This window comes from Chelonoidis abingdonii, chromosome 23 (assembly GCF_003597395.2).
Source record: "Chelonoidis abingdonii isolate Lonesome George chromosome 23, CheloAbing_2.0, whole genome shotgun sequence".
NCBI classification, from domain to species: domain Eukaryota; kingdom Metazoa; phylum Chordata; order Testudines; family Testudinidae; genus Chelonoidis; species Chelonoidis abingdonii.
Window position 1 is genome coordinate 14,787,953 of NC_133791.1, and position 6,384 is coordinate 14,794,336.

Sequence of the window (6,384 nt, forward strand, 5' to 3'; positions counted from 1 at the left end):
CTACTAAGTATACCAGGGAGACCTATCTTCTTCCCCCTAGAGGTAGCTCATTGGTGAAGCGGTGTTCTGCTGTTGCCAATGGTGTGCTTGTTCCATGCATAAAAGATTCAGGATTCAGCAAGCTACTTAAGTATTGAAGTCAATGGTTTTGTATTTGTTGTGGATGTTTAGAGTGGCATATACTTTAAGCACTTTGCTGAGTCAGGTTGAAAGATAGATGTCCAGGACTGCCAGTCTGGTACCTTTCACAAACGTAAATTCACTGGAAAAGAAAATACATACCAAAAAAGGAAGAGACAATTTTTACAAAACGATTTGCAAACCCAACTGAACCCACCGCCAGTCACCTCTGGGACTCCTCTTTCTTGACCTTCCCTCATGAGGAGGGAATCTCTCCCTTTCTCTCTCACTTTAGACTCAAATTGATATTAATCTCTTTTACAAATATGGTGACGCTGCACTTTCATTGCTGTAAATATTGACATCAGAAATTTGCAGAATCACAACTGGACCTTATGGACAATGTTACTTATGGCAAAGGAACTAACAGTCCTGCCGCAGGTTAAGCTCTCTGTAGCAGTGATTCTTTTCAGCCCCTCGTTGTGGGTCTGAGTTGTGCGTTGAGGATGAAATTCACCTCTGTGCAAAGAGCCAGCCCCTCTTAATCTCCATGTTGAGGGCTTATGTGGCACTGAATTGGTGTATAAACCTCTGGGTGAATTTCACCTTGTGTCCTGTATTTGGGGATCACCTAATTGTCCTGTATTTAGGGACCGCCTGAATGCAATGAGTCACATTACCAATTTTTTCACTTCCACAATACCCAGACCTCCACCACCTGCTGCAAACCTGACTTTGCCCAGAGGAAAGCATGGGATGGCAGCAGCAGTCTGTATCAGTGAGTGTGTCTACACTGCAAGTGAAGATGTGATTGTACCATAGCTAGGCATACCCATGCTAGCTTTATTCGACCTAGCATGGGTAACAATATATGGGCTTCAACACAGCCTAGCCATCCAAGTACATATCCAGATTCCCTAGATAGCTTTGAACTCATGCCACCGCATCTACACTGCTATTGTTACCCCGCTAGCTAGATTAAAGCTAGCACAGGTATGCTACAATCTCACCTTCACTTGCAGTGTTGACATACCCAGCAGAGAGCCTTTGGCCATTCAGAAAAGTTTCAGCTAACTTTTTTTTCCTATATATGGATAAATTATTTTTATTGCACATTTCCATGTACTTGTAAGTTTCGAATAGGAGCCGAAGTGGCAGAAGCACTAGGGGAAAAGTTATTGTCAAGGGATTGCCAGCATAATCAGAGTACGATGTACCCGCAGTCTCGAGGGCACTGGCTCTGCTGTGAGATGCAGCAGATCGAAGATATGACGGGTCATCAGATAGCTGCTGCCATGCCAATGGGCTCCAGAGGCTGTAACTGTGAATTTTCCCTCCCTTTTGTGCTACTCTTTTGTGAAGAGATGTTGTTTGGGCATTCATTCAAAAGCAACGAGCTGATCAATGTGCCCAACAATTACATAACATTTTGAGATGGCAGGAGAGAACACAGACCAAGAAAAGTTGTCCGGGGCATTTAGATATACAATTCCCATTGAAATGAATCAGGATCATGCATCTAAAGCCCCTGCAGAACTTTGAAAATCTCAGCCAATAACTATAGCTAGTGCAGGGTATTGGGGATCAGGGCTCCTGGGTTCCAGTCCCAGCTCTGCCATGAACACCACATGACCTCAGGTAAGTCACTTCACTTCTCATGCCTCAATTTTTCCCCACTTGTCAAATTAGAATAACAACCTTTAGCTACCTCATGGGGAGATGTGAGTCTTAGTTACTGAATATTTAAATGGAAGGTGCTATTAATATATCCCAACCAGCTTTTATATTTTTCTTTTAAGACTTCTGCCCTTCACCTTTAAAGCAACTTGGAAAGGTCTAGGAGATGGAGCAGGATTAATATGCAAACGGCAGAGGAGAAAATACAATGCAAGATGAGATTTTGCATGTGAAAGGCAGAGGAGGTTGCAAAGGGTCCAGGCAACACCAGAAGCCTTCTGATTACAAAGGCAAGATCTCGTCTGTGATTTCCTGCCTTTCTAATGTTTCCTTTCTTCTTTTTTCATTTTTAATTTATTACTATTATTATTTTTGGCCTCTCCTTTGGTTGTTTGCTCATTTACCCTGTAAATGGTTTGGTTCCAATTGAAAATCTCCTTGTGCACTGCTCTTCAGCACCCTCTCAGGCATTGCGATGTGTTGCCATGGAAAGGGCCATGATGTCACATTGACAGATACATTCGAAAGCCCCCCAAGTTCACTTGTGCAACTGGGCAGAGGTTCAGAAGCCCGGGAGACACAGGGGTGGGGGGTGTTTGCTTAAAAAAGGAAACTTAATTAGGCAAGGGAGAGTGGGTTAGAATATAATGCACTCAGTGGTCACAGATCTCTCCTCATTCCAGGTGGCAAATATTGCCTTGCAGAGAAAGACTGGGAGAATAATTGACAGAGCTGGGGAGAGCGATTCTCAAACAGGCAGAGAAGAGGGAAATGACAAATGGAGGCAGTGAAAGGAAAGCTGAAATTTAAAAGAGTAGGGACCTGATCTGATCTTGATAAGTGCTGAATGCCATCGAATGCTTATTGACATCAACAGGCACTGCCCAAGCTCGGCACCTCTCAGGATTAGGCACTACTGATGCAAATAGGTGTTCTTACTACCTAGTTACAACAAAGGAAGAAATTAATACTAAAATGGGTGAGCTAGAGTGCCTGGCATGAAATGAGGCTATTGATATAATGGGCATCATGGAAATCTGGCGGAATGAGGATAATCAGTGGGACACGGTAATACCAGGAGACAAAATATAAAGGAATAACAGTGACTGATAGGTGAGTGGCACTATATGTGAAAGAAAGCATGCAGTCAAATCAAGTAAAAATCGTAAATGCATCAAAGTGTAATATTGAATCTCTATCGATAGAATTTCCATGTCTGAACAATAAATGTATAGCAGTCGGACTATACTACTGACCACCTGACCAGGATGGTGATGGGTTGTGAAATGCTCAGGGAGATTACAGAAGCTACAATGGTAGAAAACATAATAATTAATAAATTAATAACAGGGGGGTTCAACTAGCCTCCTATTGACTGGGTCTATGTCACCTCAGGAAGAAAGGCAGAGAGAAAATTTCTAGACACATTAATGACTACTCCTTGGAGCTGCTTGTCCTGGAATCCACAAGTGGAGGGGCTATTCTTGATGTTGTTCTAAGTGCAACACAGGATCTGACCCAAGTGGTGAATATAGCTGAACCGCTTGGTAATAGTGAACATAATATAATTAAATGTAACATCCTTTTTTGGGGGGGTGGAGGAGGGAAATACAAAAGAACCCACCACAGTAGCATTTATCTTCAAAAAGGGGAACTACACAAAAATGAGGAAGCTAGTTAAACAGAAATGAAAAGGAACAATCACAAGGTTGAAATGCCTGCAAACTGCATGGAGATCATTTAAAAACACCATAACAGAGGCTCAAACTAAATGTATACCCAAAGGAAAAAAAACAACAAGAGGACTAAAAAAATGCCACCATGCATAAATGATCCAGAAAACGGGGTGAACAGTGAGGTGGCAAAATTTGTAGCTGATACAAAATTATTCAAGATAGGTAGGTCCAAAGCTGACTCTGAAGAGTAAGAAAAGGATCTCACAAAACTGGGTGGTAAAATAGCAGATGAAATTCAGTGTTGATATGTGCAAAGTAATACACTTTGACAAAAATAACCCAACTATACATACAAAATGATGTGGTCTAAATTAGCTGTTACCACTCCAGAACGAGATCTGGGAGTCATCAGGGATAGTTCCCTAAAAACATGTGCTCGATATGCAGCAGCAGTCAAAAAACCTAACAGAATATTAGGAACTATTAGGACAGGGATAGATAAACCAGCCCTGTAAAGAGCACCCGGAAAGGGCTAGGAGGTTGCAGAGAGAAGACGCAGGAAGGAACGGTCTCCTGCAATAGTTTTTGGAAAAGGGAGATTCCAGGTGGAAAGCCTTGGGAGTCATGGGTAGAAAGCCCCAACTGAAAGTTTTCTTTTCCTTTAGTGAGTTTGTTGGTTGGATGGGTGGAAGGACAATAAACGGAGCTTGGAAGCAAGAGCGAAAGAGTGATTTGGGTATGGCTGACAATTCCCCAGACTTGTAAGGAAGGCTGTCAATTTACAACCTATTATGATCACGTGCATTTAGCACCCAGCACCAAAATGTATTTTACATGGGTTGGATTAGGAGCAGCTAACATTTATCCTAAGACAGGGAGCAAATACATTACAATCTTCCACTGCATTGCATATTAAGGGACAGAGATGGAAATAGCCTAGTCAAGGAGTTAGATGCAAGGGGATTTCAGAGTATGCAAAGCAGTTTTTCTTACAATGCATTTTAAATGTGGCCACACCAGGACCAGCTCTAGGCACCAGCAAACCAAGCACGTGCTTGGGGTGGCACAATTATAGGGGAAGTTTTTTGTTTGTTTGTTTTTTGCTTGGAGCAGCAAAAAACCTAGAGCCATCCCTGGGCCACAGTGTTAGATGTATTTCTTGCAGGGATGAATTCCAGAAGTGACTGTCTGTTACCAAAAATTACCGGCCTCTAGCGTTGCCAGGAGTCCAGTGGAAAATCCAGTCGAAAAGGGACCATGGAGGCCCCGGTCAGCTGACCAGGCCGCTAAAAGTTCAGTTGGCCACAGTGCCAGCGGGGCAGGCAGGCTCCACGCCCAGCTCCGTGCAGCTCCCAAGCAGGGCCGGCGCTTCCATTTAGGTGACCTAGGCGGTCGCCTAGGGCACCAGGATTTGGGGGGGCAGCATTTTTCCACCCTCAGCGGCAATTCGGCATCAGGGGGTCCTTCTGCATTCCGGGTCTTCGGCGGCAATTTGGCGGCGGGTCCATCAGTCGCTCCGGGACCCACTGCCAAAGTGCCCCGAAAACTGGGAGTGTGGAAGGACCCCCCCTGCCGCAGAATTGCTGCCGACCAGGAGTGCGTAAGGACCCCTGCCTAGGGTGCCAAAAACCCTGGCACCACTCCTGCTCCCGAGAAGCGGTGGCATGTCTCTCTGGCTCGTAGGTGGAGGGGCAGCCAGGGGGCTCCGCAAGAGCTAGAGGGTTATTTTTTTGTTTTGAGCTTGGGGTTTTTTTGTAGTTTTCTATATCTTCTTTTTTCTTCACCTGTACATTGATCTTCCACCTGGCAATGTTAGTATCTTAATCACAAATCTCAAGATATTTTGTATTTTTTAAAGCCCCAGCTCCTGGAGTCATATAATTATATGGAAGTCTCCATTTTAATTAAAAATATACATGTCTAGCCCCCATGGTTGCAGAGAAAAGCTTGAAAATGTGACCCATAAAGGCTCCAAAACCTGCAGGTAAAGACCCTAAAACTATTAAGACTCAGACCTTTTATGTTTAAAGTCTCATTATTCTTAAGCCAATCTCATGATTTTAGCAGTTTGATGCAGGATTTCTGAATGCCTAAGGGTGACAATATTGACCTGAGTAGGTGACAGTGCAATAACAAAGCCTGGCTTCAGCAACTACACAGACCTCAGTGAGCTAACATTGGTCAAGCAAAAGTGGAAACTTTGAGATGAGAGAGGAATTATTTAAACTTAGTATCAATGTGGACACAAGAACAAATGGATATAAACTGGACACTAGGAAGTTTAGACTTGAAATTAGATAAAGGTTTCTAACCATTAGAGGAGTGAAGGTCTGGAACAGCCTTCCAAGGGGAGTAGTGGAGGCAAAAGACATATCTGGCTTTAAGACTAAGCTTGATAAATTTTTGGAGGGGATGGTATGATGGGATAGCCTCATTTTGGCAATTGATTTGGCAATTGATCTCTGATTATCAGCAGGTAAGTATGCCCAGTGGTCTGTGATGGGATGTTGGTTGGGATTGATTACACAGAGAATTCTTCTTGGTGCTGGCTTGGTGCATCTTGCCCACAATGCTCAGAGGTTTTAATGATCGCCATATATTGGGTCCAGGAAGAATTTTCGCTCCAGGCGCAAGATTGGCAGAGGCCCTGGAGGGTTTTTCGGCTCCTCTGCAGCATGGGGCACCGACCACTTTGCGGAGGAATTCTCTGCTTGAGATCTTCAAACCACAATTTGGGGACTTCAGTAACTCAGACATAGGTTAGGGGTTTGTTATAGAAGTGGGTGGGTGAGATTCTGTGGCCTGCATTGTGCAGGAGGTCAGACTAGATGATCATAATGGTCCCTTCTGACCTTGAAGTCTATGAGTCAATAAATCACATAAAACAACTGTGTCTAGTGAATATGCAGGT